At 46.0% G+C, this 17,462-nt stretch overlaps 1 pseudogene; it reads left to right on the top strand.

The window, feature by feature from the left end:
* Positions 1-14,120: 14,120 nt before the first annotated feature.
* LOC119329031 lies at positions 14,121-15,492 on the top strand (annotated as a pseudogene).
* The last annotated feature ends 1,970 nt before the right edge of the window (positions 15,493-17,462 follow it).

Genomic DNA, 17,462 nt, shown 5'->3' with positions numbered 1-17,462 from the left:
ATCCAAAATCTTTGATCATCTCATCAAAGCGTACATTCCAACTCCGAGATACTTACTCCAGTCCTTAAAAGGATCGCTGGAGCTAGCATACCTTTTAGCATCCTTAGGATCGACAAAACTTTTCTGATTGTATTGCATACAACCTTTCCTTACGAAAACTGGTAAGGAAACTTGTCTTGACATCCATCTGCCAGATTTCATAAATGCAGCTAATGCTAACATGATTCCGACGGACTTTAAGCATCGCTACGAATGAGAAAATCTCATCGTAGTCAACTCCTTGAACTTGTGAAAAACTCTTCACCACAAGTCGAGCTTCACAGACGGTGACATTACCGTCCACGTCCATCTTCTTCTTAAAATCCATTTATCTCAATGGCTTGCCGATCATCGGGTAAGTCCACCAAAGTCCATGCTTTGTTCTGATACATGGATCCTATCTCGGATTTCATGGCTCCTAACCATTTGTCGGAATTCGGGCCCACCATCGCTTCTCCACAGCTCATAGGTTCATTGTTGTCTAGCAACATGACCTTCAAGACAAGATCACCTTACCACTCCGAAGTAGTACGTGTCCTTGTCGTCCAACGAGGTTTGGTAGTGACTTGATCCGAAGTTTCATGATCAATATCATAAGCTTCCACTTCAATTGGTGTAGGTGCCACAGGAACAACTTCCTGTGCCCTGCCACACACTAGTTGAAGAGACGGTTCAATAACCTCATCAAGTCTCCACCATCCTCCCACTCAACTCTTTTGAGAGAAACCTTTCCTCGAGAAAGGACCCGATTCAAGAAACAATCCATATTGCTTTCGGATCTGAATTAGGAGGTATACCCAACTGTTTTGGGTGTCCTATGAAGATGCATTTTATCCGCTTTGGGTTCGAGCTTAATCCTGAAACTTTTTCACATAAGCGTCGCAGCCCCAAACCTTTAAGAAACGACAACTTAGGTTTCTCCAAACGGTGTCGTCTCAACGGAATTATGTGGTGCCCTATTTAAAGTGAATGTGGTTGTCTCTAATGCCTAACCCATGAACGATAGTGGTAATTCGATAAGAGACATCATGGTACGCACCATATCCAAAAGGGTGCAACCATGATGTTCGGACACACCATCACATTATGGTGTTCCAGGCGGTATTAATTGCGAAACAATTTCCACAATGTCTTAATTGTGTGCCAAAACTCGTAACTCAGATATTCATCTCTATGATCATATCATAGACATTTTATCCTCTTGTCACAATGATCTGCTACTTCACTCTGAAATTACTTGAACCATTCAATAATTCAGACTTGTGTTTCATCAAGTAAATATTCTCAATATCTACTCGAATCATCTGTGAAGTAAGAACATAACGATATTCACTGCATGCCTCAGCACTCATTGGACTGCACACATCAAAATGTGTTGCTTCCAACAAGTTGCTATCTTGTTCCATCTTACTGAAAATGAGGCTTTTCAGTCATCTTGCCCATGTGGTATGATTTGCATATCTCAAGTGATTCAAAATCAAGTGAGTCCGAACGATCCATTTGCATGGAGTTTCTTCATGCATATATACCAATAGACATGGTTCGCATGTCTCAAACTTTTCAAAAAATGAGTGAGTCCAAAGATCCATCAACATGGAGCTTCTTCATGCGTTTTATACCATTATGACTTACAAGGCAGTGCCACAATTAAGTGGTACTATCATTACTATCTTATATCTTTTGGCATGAAAATGTGTATCCCTACGATCAAGATTCAATAAACCATTCCTTTAGGTGCAATAGCACTTATTCAGGTTTAATACTAATCTTGATGGTAGAGGGAGCGTGCGATGTTAGATCACATCAAACTTGGAAACACTTCCAACACGTATCGTCAGCTCACCTTTAGCTAGTCTCCGTTTTATTCCGTAGCTTTTATTTCGAGTTACTAACACTTAGCAACCGAACCGGTATCTAATACCCTGGTGCTACTAGGAGTACTAGTAAAGTACACATTAACATAATGTATATCCAATATACTTCTATCGACCTTGCCAGCCTTCTCATCTACCAAGTATCTAGGGTAATCTTGCTCCAGTGGTTGTTCCCCTTATTACAGAAGCACTTAGTCTCGGGTTTGGGTTCAACCTCGGGTTTCTTCATTGGTGCAGCAGCTGATTTGCCGTTTCATGAAGTATCCCTTCTTTCCCTTTCCCTTCTTGAAACTAGTGGTTTCATCAACCATCAACAATTGATGCTCCTTCTTGATTTCTACTTTCGCGATGTCAAACAACGCGAATATCTCAAGGATCATCATATATGTCCCTGATATATTATAGTTCATCACGAAGCTCTAGCAGCTTGGTGGTAATGACTTCGGAGAAACTATCACTATTTCATTTGGAAGATCAACTCCCACTTGATTCAAGTGATTGTTGTACTCAGACAATCTGAGCACAAGCTCAACAATTGAGCTTCTCTCCTTAGTTTGCAGGCTAAGAAAATCGTCGGAGGTCTCATACCTCTTGACGTGGGCACGAGCCTGAAATCCCAATTTCAGCCCTCGAAACATCTCATATGTTCCGCGACGTTTCGAAAAACGTCTTTGGTGCCTCTACTTAAACCATTTAACTGAACTATCACGTAGTTATCAAAACGTGTATGTCCGATGTTCGCAACATCCACAAACGACGTTTGGGGTTCAGCACACTAAGCGGTGCATTAAGGACATAAGCTTTCTACTGTCCGCATAATTGCTACTATCAACTTTCAACTATATTTCCTCTAGGAACATATCTAAACAGTAGAACTATAGCGTGAGCTCCAACATAATTTGCAAAATCCTTTTGACTATGTTCAGGATAATTAAGTTCATCTTATGAACTCCCACTCAGATAGACATCCCTCTGGTCATCTAAGTGATTACATGATCCGAGTCAACTAGGCCGTGTCCGATCATCACGTGAGATGGACTAGTCATCATCGGTGAACATCTTCATGTTGATCGTATCTACTATACGACTCATGCTCGACCTTTCGGTCTCCGTGTTCCGAGGCCATGTATGCACATGCTAGGCTCGTCAAGTTAACCCTAAGTGTTTTCGCTGTGTAAAACTGTCTTACACCCGTTGTATGTGAACGTAAGAATCCATCACACCCGATCATCACGTGGTGCTTAGAAGCGACGAACTGTAGCAACGGTGCACAGTTAGGGGAGAACACTTCTTGAAATTGTTGTAAGGGATCATCTTATTTACTACCGTCGTTCTAAGTAAACAAGATGCATAAACATGATAAACATCACATGCAATCAAATAGTGACATGATATGGCCAATATCATTTTGCTCCTTTTGATCTTCATCTTCGGGGCTCCATGATCATCATCGTCACCGGCATGACACCATGATCTCCATCATCATGATCTCCATCATCGTGTCTTCATGAAGTTGTTACGCCAACGACTACTTCTACTTCTATGGCTAACGCGTTTAGCAATAAAGTAAAGTAATTTACATGGCATTGTTAAATGACACGCAGGTCATACAAAAAATAAAGACAACTCCTATGGCTCCTGCCGGTTGTCATACTCATCGACATGCAAGTCGTGAATCCTATTACAAGAACATGATCAATCTCATACATCACATATATTCATTCATCACATCCTTTGGCCATATCACATCACATAGCATACCCTGCAAAAACAAGTTAGACGTCCTCTAATTGTTGTTTGCATGTTTTACGTGGCTGCTATGGGTTTCTAGCAAGAACGTTTCTTACCTACGCAAAACCACAACGTGATATGCCAATTGCTATTTACCCTTCATAAGGACCCTTTTCATCGAATCCGTTCCGACTAAAGTGGGAGAGACTGGCACCCGCTAGCCACCTTATGCACCAAGTGCATGTCAATCGGTGGAAGCTGTCTCACGTAAGAGTACGTGTAAGGTCGGTCCGGGCCGCTTCATCCCACAATACCGTCGAAACAAGATTGGACTAGTAACGGTAAGAATATTGAACAACATCAACGCCCACAACTACTTTGTGTTCTACTCGTGCAAAGAATCTACGCAATAGACCTAGCTCATGATGCCACTGTTGGGGAACGTAGCAGAAATTCAAAATTTTCCTACGCGTCACCAAGATCTATCTATGGAGAAACAAGCTACGAGTAGAAGGAGAGTGCATCTACATACCCTTGTAGATCGCTAAGCGGAAGCGTTCAAGTGAACGGGGTTGATGGAGTCGTACTCGTCGTGATTCAGATCACCGATGATCAAGTGCCGAACGGACGGCACCTCCGCGTTCAACACACGTACAGCCCGGTGACGTCTCCCACGCCTTGATCCAGCAAGGAGAGAGGGAGAGGTTGAGGAAGACTCCATCCAACAGCAGCACAACGGCGTGGTGGTGATGGAGGAGCGTGGCAATCCCGCAGGGCTTCGCCAAGCACCATGGGAGAAGAGGAGGAGGGAGAGGGGCAGGGTTGCACCAACGAGAGATCAAATCGCGTGTTATGGGCAGCCCCATGCCTCAATATATATAGGGGGGAAGGGGGCTGCGCCCCCTTTAGGGTTTTCCCACCCCCTAGGGGCAGCGGCCAGCCCTAGATGGGTTTTGGGGTGCGGCCAAGAAGGGGGGGAGGAGTCCATCCTCCCCAAGGCACCTCGGAGGTGCCTTCCCCTTTGAGGACTCTTCCCTCTAGGGTTCCCTAGGCGCATGGGCCTCTTGGGGCTGGTGCCCTTGGCCCATGTAGGCCAAGGCGCACCCCCTACAGCCCATGTGGCCCCCCGGGGCAGGTGGCCCCACCCGGTGGGCCCCCGGGACCCTTCCGGTGGTCCCGGTACAATACCGATGACCCTGAAACTTGTCCCGACGGCTGAAACAGGACTTCCTATATATAAATCTTTACCTCCGGACCATTCCGGAACTCCTCGTGACGTCCGGGATCTCATCCGGGACTCCGAACAACATTCGGTAACCACATACAAGCTTCCTTTATAACCCTTGCGTCATCGAACCTTAAGTGTGTAGACCCTACGGGTTCGGGAGACATGCAGACATGACCGAGACGTTCTCCGGTCAATAACCAACAGCGGGATCTGGATACCCATGTTGGCTCCCACATGTTCCACGATGATCTCATCGGATGAACCACGATGTCAAGGACTCAATCGATCCCGTATTCAATTCCCTTTGTCTATCGGTATGTTACTTGCCCGAGATTCGATCGTCGGTATACCGATACCTTGTTCAATCTCGTTACCGGCAAGTCACTTTACTCGTTCCGTAACACATCATCCCGTGATCAACTCCTTGGTCACATTGCGCATATGATGATGTCCTACCGAGTGGGCCCAGAGATACCTCTCCGTTTACACGGAGTGACAAATCCCAGTCTCGATCCGCATAAAACAATAGATACTTTCGGAGATGCCTGTAGTGCATCTTTATAGTCACCCAGTTACGTTGTGACGTTTGATACACCCAAGGCACTCCTACGGTATCCAGGAGTTACACGATCTCATGGTCAAAGGAAGAGATACTTGACATTGGCAAAGCTCTAGCAAACGAACTACACGATCTTTGTGCTATGCTTAGGATTGGGTCTTGTCCATCACATCATTCTCCTAATGATGTGATCCCGTTATCAACGACATCCAATGTCCATAGCCAGGAAACCATGACTATCTGTTGATCACAACGAGCTAGTCAACTAGAGGCTCACTAGGGACATATTGAGGTCTATGTATTCACACGTGTATTACGATTTCCGGATAATACAGTTATAGCATGAATAAAAGACAATTATCATGAACAAGGAAATATAATAATAATACTTTTATTATTGCCTCTAGGGCATATTTCCAACAGTACATTGGCCTCAGCCCGCAACTGGACACATCCAGGTACTGGACGTTTGCTGGGGACCGGTCGTCCGGTGGCTCGTGGGCGGCCGGACGTCCGGTAGGGGCCGATCGTCCGCTCGTTCTGGCTCGGATGCTGGTGTAGCGGATTTCCAGTCTGGACTGGTCGTCCGGTGGCGTCGGACATCCGCTCGTTTGGCTCGGGTGCAGGGACACCGATCGTCCGGTCTGGACCGGTCGTCCGGTGGATCGTCAGGCGCCGGACGTCCGGACCCGACCGGTCGTCCGGTGGCTGGAGCTTCTTCGACAACTCTTCTTCTTGCGTCTTCGTTTCCAGGCTTCCCTCACGGATGGTGTAGGTGTTCCTTGGTGCTTGCACTCCTCCATGTCGTCCGTAGCGTTCCGACAATACCTATGCATGCACACGGGAGAAGTGTCAAGTAGTATACCATCCTCGAAGGGGTCAAGTGAGCACGTGTGAAGGAGATGATTCACCTTTGTGTATGTGAAGTAGATGTCGCACGTGTCACTCGCCGAACTGACTCTTGACATGGTGATGTCCATAGGATGCTCCGCATCATCTCCCCTCCCTTGGGGAAGATCCGACCTCGGATCGAAATCCAAATCACCATGGGAAAGAGATGTCTTCGCCGTGTAGGAGTGGACGTTCACCAAGTAGTCGCCATCTTCAAGTTTGAAGTGGGCACTCTCCAATGTCGCACCATCTTGGGATTCCTTCAAAATGAGCAAGGACAACAAACACTTGGAAAAATGAATGTGGTTAGCGTTAGTGCAAAACCAAGCATTCAAGAGGCGATTCACCAAACAAGTATCGTCATCATGCAAAGCATATGGCGTGACAAAGGATTGTGACATGGCATATAAGCGCATAAATTGAGCACAAACAAAGATATCATGGGGACAAGCATGTAAATGGTTGTCATCAACCGCATGAAGTGAGCAAGCATTCACAAATTGCTCAATGAAAGGTCTATGGTAGGCATAGGAATCATTCACAACACCAAATAAAATGAAGTGTTTAAACACATGTGTCAAGTGCAAGACAATCCAATCATAATGTGCATTGGGTGTAGTGAATATCGTGTGGCACTCAACACAATAGAAAGAGCAATTGTTCATCATGTGTGAGGCAATCAAGTCAAGCATAGTAATCAATTCGTGCAAGCTAGTAGTGCAAAGATGCAACATACTAGAGGAAATCGTGGCAATCATGTCATGTGAGCAAATAATAGACATAGACAATGCACATGACATATCGCAAGCACGGACACAAAGCAAAATGGGAGTATCATCATATGCATGGGGCACAAAGCAAACATGGCAATAACAAGCAATATCTCCACCAAGCTTGCAAATACACATACAAGTATGGGAATCTATCATCATGCGTAATGCAAAGCATGAGTCACGAATGCATGGCAAAAGCATAGTAATGAGCATAGCATGCAAAGTGAACATGGAAAGATGGGCATAGAATATGTAATGGACAATAACCCATAGCCAAGTGAGGGTCATGTAGAAGAAATGCGTGAAGACTTCGTGTGAAGAGAGCAGTGGGAAATGTAATCCATGGGATCCCAAGTCATCATTGCTCTCTAGAGCTCGTTTTGTCAACTCGTGGGATTGCGAGGTTGACAAGAATTCATGGGTACCTACACAAAAGAGACACAAACCAAAAAAATTGTGCACGTGGTAAATGTACACATCATCCATCATGATGTGTATGTGTACGTGTGAGTTAGCACAAGATAAGCATCCGTCAAAGAAATTTGATGTGTGGTATAAGAACATGTCATCCATCATGAAAGAATAGTTATTATGTATGCATAATGGAGACTCAAATTGTGTAATGCATCATGGGAAATATCTAGAGCATTGTTATTCATGGAATGCATATGGTGCAAGCAATTATGGGAATCATGCAATGTATGGAATGCATCAAAATCTCCTAATACGCATGAGGAAACTATGGGGGTCTCCTCATGATTATTAGTGGAAACATCATACGGAGAATATTGACAACATCCAAAACAAAGCATATGTGGAACATTGTGATCATGGCATGGCATAGTAGATGAATTGCGCAAATCATGTAAAGGAAGCATGGCAATATCATCACAAGAAAAACAAAAGCCAATGACCATCATCTCGTCATCTATGCCGTAAGTGCAAATGGGATTTATGTGAATGGGGCATGCATAGTCACTATGTTGAGATTGAAATGAGGCAATATGGGATATCTCACTCATAGCATATGACAAGGTTAATGGATTGTCGAACATGATGTGACCAAAAGAATTTTCACATGATATCCTATGGAGCATGGCATCACAACTAGGCAAATCAACATGCTCATCATCATATTCATCATAAATTGGCAAGTCATGACATGAAGAATTCGCACTAGCATGAAGCATGGTAATAGGTGTGTCAACATCATGCAAGCAATCATTCGCAAAATAGTCCACTAGTGGGACAAGAGAAGCACCATCACCTATGTTACCTTTGGAGCATCGCTCATGTGTTGTAGGTGAGGTGTCGAAGACCAAGTCATGGTCATCTTCATCATGATAGAACCATGTGGGTGGTGCATCTTCTTCCACCATGGCCATCATTGTCTCCATTGGAGGTATGGACTCGTTGAGGATAGGCGTGTCGTCATGTAGGAGACCTAGCACCAAAGAAGAAAACACACTAGGAGTAGAGGTAAGTCGTTAGAAATCAAAGTGGCCTCACATGCCATCTCAACTACCTCACTCACTAAGAGTTGTGGCTCACTCACTCCCTCTTGGATGCTCTCACTCGTATGGTTGGTGGAGTCACTCAAATGGCTCTCAACCTCAGATAGGATGTGTGGCATGCTCTCAAGTGTGGGGCTAGTGGTGGTTACACTCATCCTCTCATAGGAAATGCTCTCAATGTCACGTGTGGTGGAGTCACTCATGTCACTCATGTGGTGGTGGCTCTCCTCACATGGCAATTGGGGCATCTCGTCACATGTCGTTGTCGGAGAGATGTTGGTGCAAATGTCTCCATGCTCAATCATGTCGTGGTCGTAGCCGTGGATGAAGGCTGAAGATGGCACATCATCACTCTCCTCGAAGACCAAAGATAAGGTCTCATGAGCGGTCTCGTATCTTGACTTGGAGTATGAGTCCAATATTGGCACCGTCTTCATGTTGTTGAAGAGGTTCATGCTTGTCGCCGTGGTCGAAGAGGATGGCCCTTGCTCGACCTTCTTGTCGTCGTCTTGTTGTTGGAGGCCCAAATGATGTGGCACCTCGTAGCTCGTCTCCATGACTGAAGGGAGATTCCCATGCTCGGCCATCTTCCTTGAGGGGCTTCCGAAGATGGAAGTGTCTCCCTCGCGCATAGTTGGTCGCCTTGTAGTTGAAGATGTCGATGTAGGCGAACTCACGGGAAGTAGGCGAAGATGCCGTACGTCCAAAGGTGAAGATGCCTTGATTGCACTTGGCGAAGATGCCGAAGTGGTTGGTGTAGCCGTAGCTCCATCTTGGTGGTGCTCGTCTCGCGGTCTTTTCTTGTGCTCATGAAGTTTGGACTTGGCGTGAAGTAGGGCTTGTTGGGACTTGTAGGAAGGCGCATCTCGAGCAACTTCATGTTGATGGTGGCGTTGTCGCACTTGAGCTCGTAGTAGATGTCGTTCGCCGTCGTCGTGCACATGTTGCTTGGAGGTGACTTGCCCTTCATGACGATGTGTATCACGAACGTGATGGTGGTCTCCATGGAGATGTGGACGTGGACGACTTGCGCTTGCATCTTGTTTGCGCTCCGAAGACTTGTGACTTGAATGTCGCCGCCTTGAGGATGATGAAGGGGAAGTAGACTTGATCAAGGCCCGAATCTCCTCCATCCTTGCATCTTGCTCCTCCTTTTGTGCGGAAAACTTGTTGTGGATGTAGTCCCTTTTCCTCACTTCGGAGTGACGAATGTCGATGGAGAGGTTCTCGATGCGCTCTCGCAATCTTGATTGTGCGCCTTGCATTTGTCGTTGTAGATCGAAGATTGACGCTTTGGTGATGTAGTTGTTCACGCCATCGTTGTTTTGGAAGACTGGAGATGAAATGCCTTGCCTATCCATCACAAGATTCGAGCCAATATGAGTGGAGAAAGAGAAGAACGAATACCAAATGTACCTTGATCGAAGTTGAAAGTGGATCAATGATCACTCCAATGTGGACAAGGAAATAGCACAATTGGTACCAATTCTTATCGGTTTCTCACACCTACACAAGTAAGGCTTATGGTGGAGCTCGGTGAGGATAGTGGCACAAAAATTTAATGCAAAATGTTAGCAAGAGTCAATAATGTTGAAAGAGATTCACAAATTCACAAGTGTAACAAGTAGACCAATAGCAATATGTGCCACACGGAAACACACACACGGATAGATAAATGGGGTCGTGCAACCAAGGATGAGCACAAAATGTGGAATCCACGGAAAACGCTCGTGTTGCACAACTCAAGAGAGACGCTAGCACGATTGCTCTATAGGCGGATATGACACTTGTGCACAACCTATAAGATGCAAAATGGATAACTTTCTATCCCAAGTATGCTATGTATGTATGGCTCCCGGTGTTTGATCCAAGATGATCGGATATGACAATCTTATGCAATGTGGTGGATGCTATGGCTATTGCTTACAAGCTATTTGCTCTTCCTCTTTTGCTTAAAAGCTTATTCTTTTTTTTATATCCACTTTGCGAAATGCACAAACCAAGATAGTAATTGTGTATATGCGGGAACAAACTTGAGGCACACGAGATGATATGATACCAATATGATATGGTATGTATGCAATGTATGGTGTAGATCACTAATGTGCACAAGTAATGTTGCCGGCAATACTCAAATGGCTAGTCTCGATAGGCAAGTAATGCAAAATGGGCTAGGGGTTATCAATGCAATGGCAAGGGAATATACAATGGAGGGATACCATGATACCAAGATGATACGGAGGTTACCGTCCGTGTCGATGATGAGTTGCGGTGATCTTGATGGAGATACCAAGATGATGGAGACTCGTCCCTAAGTAGCCGAAACACCTTAGGAAACGGAAAAACCGCGAACTCAAAATCTCAAACGTCAAATGTCAAAATGGTGGTAGCGGGATGCGGTGGTGGTTGCGGAAGCTCAAAGGGATTGTGGAAATGCAATGATGGGTTGTGGAGTACGCAATGCGGAAGTGGAGGTTATGGTAGTGTACTATACACGGTGTCGGAGTTGGAAGCACGGTCCCTAAGTAGCCGAAACACCTTAGGAGACACAACTCACAACACAAACAAAATTGGGTTAATTTGGGGTAGTGGAAGTGTATGGTGGGCAAGGTTATGCGGAAGTGGTGGTGTTGGTTGATGTAGAAGCAACCGTCCCTAAGTAGCCTAGACACCTTAGGAGACTCGAATCACTCCTCAAGCAACCACTAATGCTACGGGGAACAAAATTGGTTAGGTTGCGGAAGTCGGTGGTGGTGTAGCGGATGATGTGGTGTAAGACCTAGGCAAAGATGCCAAATTTCCAAAACTTTGATGGAGTCAAATGATTTTGGTGGTATTTTTGTGGGAAGGAGGATGTCAAGATCTTTTCAACAAGCTAAAGAACGCAAAAAATCGGAGTTCGGATGAATTAGTTATGACCGAAACAAAAATCAGCCGAAGGTGATATCTACAGGTAGCAGACGTCCGGAAAAAACGGTCGTCTGGTCGCCGGATGTCCGGTCTGGTCGGAAATCCGCTGATTCTGCTCGGGGTTAGGGGGATCCGGTCGTCCGGTAAGGTCAGACGTCCGGTGGTTCCTGTGGCTCCGGACGTCCGATAAGGTGACGGTCGTCCGGTCGGTCGTCCGGTGTATCGGGGTCAACTCCAGATCCGAGATTCGAGACGCAATTTTGGGCGGAATTTGGGGATTTTGGGGTCAAAATTGATGAGATTTCGTGGATGAAAGATGGGGAAACTTGGGGAGATGCTAGATCCACTTGAAACCAAGCAAATCCATGGATCAAAATCAAAAGAACATCATCAAACCAACAAATCACAAAAAAAAATTGGGGCTATTTTTGGTGGGAATTTTCGAATTTAGGACGAAATCAAGCAAAAGAAGGCTAGAAAACGGTGGGGGAGGCTCCGAAATCGTGATCAACGTGGCTCATGATACCAAGATGATGTAGGGTAAAACCCTAGTGGCCCGATCTTTCACGAAAGGAGCGGATCCCGCGAAGAATGCGAAGAACACAAGGAGGGAAACGAGGGGAAAATCATGAGGGGAACACAAGAGAACACTCAAACCAACAAGAATGATCACACATGCGCTAGATCCATGAACACAAATGGAGATACAAGATCCAAAGTCAACAATGGACGATACAAGAGGTAACCGGTTCTTCTCCGTGAGGAGGTCTTGAATCCACGGGGGGATCTTCCCTTAGAAAGGGGGCTTCAATCCAAGGGGATCTTCTCCGAAGAGGCCGCGGTCTCTCACAAGGAGGAGATCCGATATGGATGAGCGTAGCTCTACCTCTCAAATGAGTTATCACAACGCTAACCCTAGAAAGGACGAGGGAGAGGTCTATTTATAGTCTTAGTGCAAATGGGGGTGAAGTGAAGGGGTACATGGGCCTCAGCCCACAACTGGACACATCCAGGTACCGGACGTCTGCTGGGGACCGGTCGTCCGGTGGCTCGTTGGCGGCCGGACGTCCGGTAGGGGCCGGTTGTCCGCTCGTTCTGGCTCGGATGCTGGTGTAGCGGATTTCTGGTCTGGATCGGTCGTCCGGTCGCCGGTCGTCCGGTGGCGTCGGACGTCCGCTCGTTTGGCTCGGGTGCAGGGACACCGATCGTCCGGTCTGGACCGGTCGTCCGGTGGATCTTCAGGCACCGGACGTCCGGACCCGACCGGTCGTCCGGTGGCTGGAGCTTCTTCGACAGCTCTTCTTCTTGCGTCTTTGTTTCCAGGCTTCCCTCGTGGATGGTGTAGGTGTTCCTTGGCGCTTGCACTTCTCCACGTCGCCCGTAGCATTCCGACAATACCTATGCATGCACACGGGAGAAATGTCAAGTAGTATACCATCCTTGAAGGGGTCAAGTGAGCACGTGTAAAGGAGATGATTCACCTTTGTGTATGTGAAGTAGATGTCGCACGTGTCACTCGCCGAACTGACTCTTGACATTTTGATATCCATAGGATGCTCCGCATCAAAAAATGAGTGGCATAAAAGGCTTTTCTTTAGTATCAATTTTGCTTCTTTTTTCTTATTACCCAGGGCACCAGACATGTCTTTTCTTCATGAGAAAATTGCAAACTGTGCGTGAACATGTTTAATGGCAAAATAAAATAAAATATCTAGACGATTTTAATAGGGCACATACAAAATCTAGACGGTTATTTAGTATAGCAACAAGAGACGTAGACTATGTCAATAAATTAATATTTTATGGCAAAAATTTACATTTTTTTTACTTTACAAATCTCACATGGCACTGTTTATATCCGAGTAAGCAATCACGCACATCATGCTCGTAGGTTGGTTTTACCCCATCCTACCAGGGATGAAACTTCAGGTTTGACACATGTGTACCTTGTAAAGGCAGACTATTCTTTCAGTGGAAGGCGATGATCTCATTGCTAGGGAGGTGTCTATGATAACTTCGTCAATCACTATACCCGTCGACTAAGCCTCTCGGAGGAGCTTATAAAGGTATGGTGTACGTGTGTTTTTATAAGATTGAGTATACGTGTTTACATGTGAGCGTCTGTTTGTATACTACTTTGTTTCTAAAAAAGATCAGGACCAAAAATAAGGCATTAAGAGTTTAATTTTGTGCAAAAAAGAAGACATTGAAAGCTTAATTTTGTGAAAGAAAAAGACATTGAGAGTTTAATTAAAGCAGCAACAGCATCGCCACGAGCTGACAGTGACGGCCGCAAGTGCTACGTTTGCGTTAATGACCCATCAGTTCGCTGCTACCGCTGACTACAATTAATGCTTTGTTTGTACTATACTATATAAGGTTTTTTTTAGACAATGTACTACTATATAAGTGGAAGTACTAGATGCACCAAATAAAGACACACTAACCCGAGCTCATAAAGGAAAGAGTACTTCTAAAGAAAAGAAAGCCATCCGGACAAGGCACCACCTCAACACCGAGAAAGTAATGCAAAAGACCCAAGTCTTTGACGAAGAACTCTAAAGGAAGACGAGTACTCTAAAGGAAGAGAAAACAAGCAGCATGAGGTCGTCGGTGCAGGCACAGCCCATGCAGCTCAAGCTCAAGGCCGTGTACCGGCTGATCGTGGACAACTTCCTCGCCGCATCATGTGTCGTCGTCCTGGTGCGGCTCGGCCCGGCGGAGATCATCAGCTGGCTCCGACCAGCGCACCTGTTCTCTGCAGCCGCAGCGGCCGTCGTCTACCTCGTGCTCCGCCCGCGCGCGGTGTACCTGATCGACTATGCCTGCTTCGACACCTCGCCGCTCGCCCGCGTCCCCATGGCCTCATTCATCGAGCACACCAAGCATACGCCCACCATCAGCGAGCGCAGCGTCCGGTTCATGTCCCGGCTGCTGGCGCGCTCGGGGCTCGGGGAGCAGACCTGCCTGCCGGAGGCGCACCACTGCGTCCCGACGCACGAGTACTGCACCCTCGACAACGCCCGCGCCGAGTTCGAGCTCGTCGTCTGCTCGCCAAGACCGGCGTCACCCCAGACGCGATCGGCGTGCTCGTCCTCAACTGCAGCCTCTTCTGCCCCACGCCGTCGTTGGTCGACATCATCGTGAACAAGTACAACCTGCGCTGCGACATCCGTAGCGTGAACCTCTCCGGCATGGGGTGCAGCGCGGGGCTCATCACCGTGGGGCTCGCCAACAACCTCCTGCAGGTTGTTCCCCAGGGGTCCCACGCGCTGGTCGTCTCCACGGAGACCATCACGCCGAACTACTACGTCGGGAACGAGCGAGCGATGCTCCTGCCAAACTGCCTGTTCCGCGTCGGCGGGGTGGCGGCGCTGCTGTCGACGTCCCCCGTGAACGCCCGGTTCCGCCTGAAGCACGTCGTGCGCACCTTCACCGGCGCAAACGACGACAACGCTTACCGGTGCGTGTTTCAGGAGGAGGACGACCAGGGGAACGTCGGGATCAACCTCAGCAAGAACCTGATGGCCATCGCCGGGAATTCACTCCAGGCTAACATCACCGAGATCGCGCCGCTGGTCCTGCCTTTCTCCGAGCAGCTCCTCTTCGCCCTCTCCTTTGTTGCACGTAAGGTGCTTCACGCACATGTCAAGCCCTACATCCCTAACTTCTCCATGGCGTTCAAGCACATGTGCATTCACGCGGGCGGCCGCGCGGTCATCGACGAGCTGCAGACAAAACTCCGTCTCTCGGACGAGCAGGTGGAGGCGTCGCGGATGACACTGCACAGGCGGAGGCCAAAGGACGGATGCGCAAGGGCCATCGTGTTTGGATGGTCGGCTTCGGCTCAGGGTTCAAGTGCAACAGCGTGGTGTGGGAGTGCATCCAGCCTGCTGCCCGCAACACCCATGGGCCGTGGACCACGTCCATCCATAGGTATCCAGTGGACATTCCCGAAGTTCTAAGCCATTAGCTTACTATCTTTACAGAATAAACCCTACCCAGGATGAATGGTTTTCGTACTATGCGTGGGATTTATCGTGCATGACTGAATGCATCCATCGCCTGTCGCTGCTGCTTTGAGACTCTTACCACATTTTCTGTTTTGTTATCAAAATCTGTTCCGTTTGTAACTATCAAGTGATATTTCATGGTGCTTTTTTATTGTTTGGAAATGTATCCAGTGGAGTACTAAACCACCAGCTTACTATCCTATAGTACATAATAAACACAACCCAGACGGTGCTATAAACATTAAGAATGAACACAGCCGGTCATGTAGTCCTAACAAATATACCACCACCGAAGGTCTCTTTTATCATTCGCTCTTGCTATGTGATGTATTGCGCCACTGGGATTTCATACTTCATATGGTGTGCGATGGCGGATTTTCTTGCATGCATGATACAACTTTTTGTTGGAGATATTAATTAGTGATTCATTCTAGCTAGTACAAGCAAATTAAGACTTGTTATTGAGAGCATGATAGTTATTTTGCTTAAACAATATTGTTTCTATTTTGAACTTTATGTCGTAATTTGCTCAGTCAAACATCACTGAAAGCTCATTAATCGTACTGAACTGAACTATCTGGTACTTGTGACTGGTCGACCCTCATAACTTCTCTAGTTATTCTGCCCACGGTCATTTTGAATTATTAATTTTTACAGAAAAGTTAACAGTACATAATACTATCAGTTGGGTAAGATGATGAGGTGATTTGGCCTTACAGTCTGAAGTTGCTCTTGAAAGCCTACTGCTTCTGATCTTTAGGCATGTGCCTAAGCTGGACTTCCTAGTTCCTCGTGTATTATGAAATAAAAGGGTTTTAAAATTAAAACCAGTACCCTAAGCTCTATAATTTCTCATTCACATATTGAACATATGAACATAAGAGGAACAGTATAGCTGACTGAACTCGCTTTCCTGTCCTTTATGTATATCATCACCATGCAACGAGACAAACAACATTGTAAAATTTATGTACCCAAAATTCATAATGCAGCACCACTACGCAGATTCCAATACTCTATCCAGAAATGTTCCGCAAGTTGTGTGCACGATAAGAAAATTATGATATAGACGATGCATACACTTGTAAAGCAATGAAACTGCAACTAAACTGGCAGTGTGTATGTGACGCGTACAATTACATTTCAGCAGTAATCAGATGTCATGGGTCCTTAAACAATGGACAAAATATATAAAGCTAGGGTCAAACTAGGTTTTCATGGCATGGTCCAAAATTGGTCATGCTCGCAAGTGTTGAACTAGAGGTCATGAAAAAAAAATTAGTCTCAGGGTAAAGCAAGGTACCAAACATAGTTTTGTTGTAAACTTGTTATCAATATAATTGATCAAAACACAATTATTACAATAATTATATTTTGGCTTTTATTAAAATATCTCTAGAATTACATAAATGTCGGGGCTATATTTTTTTGCACACAGGTTTACACTTATCTTATGAGCTTTCAATTGTTTCAATGATCTTCAATATTTCATCAACTACCCCTTCAATTTGGCCCATTTGTTCTCTAGCTTGCCAAGAAAAAAGCAGGTCCTAAGGGCAAAAAATCAATCATTGCGTCTTTTTTCTTCTTCAACATCAGAGTTTAATTAAAGATGTACCCGGCCAAGCATCACTTCAACATCAGAGTTTAATTAAAGATGTACCCGCCAAACATCAACAACATTGTCATGAGTGCTATGTTTGCATTAATTACCCATCAATTCGCTGCTAACCAGAATCATCAAACGCCTACAGCACGCTTCTACAAATTAATGCTTTGTTTGCACCAAAAAAGGCTATGAGCCCTGCTACGGTAGAACCCTTTACTATACGTATGAAGGACAATATGGTCATTTTTCAAATCGTACCCGCTTTCGTGTGTATTGTGTGTCGCCTATCGTACACTGTGCACGAGGAGTAGCGTCATACAA

The sequence above is a fragment of the Triticum dicoccoides genome, chromosome 7A (assembly GCF_002162155.2).
Source record: "Triticum dicoccoides isolate Atlit2015 ecotype Zavitan chromosome 7A, WEW_v2.0, whole genome shotgun sequence".
NCBI lineage: Eukaryota > Viridiplantae > Streptophyta > Magnoliopsida > Poales > Poaceae > Triticum > Triticum dicoccoides.
The sequence above is the reverse complement of the archived record's forward strand: the minus strand, read 5'-3'. Positions and strand labels throughout refer to the sequence as shown.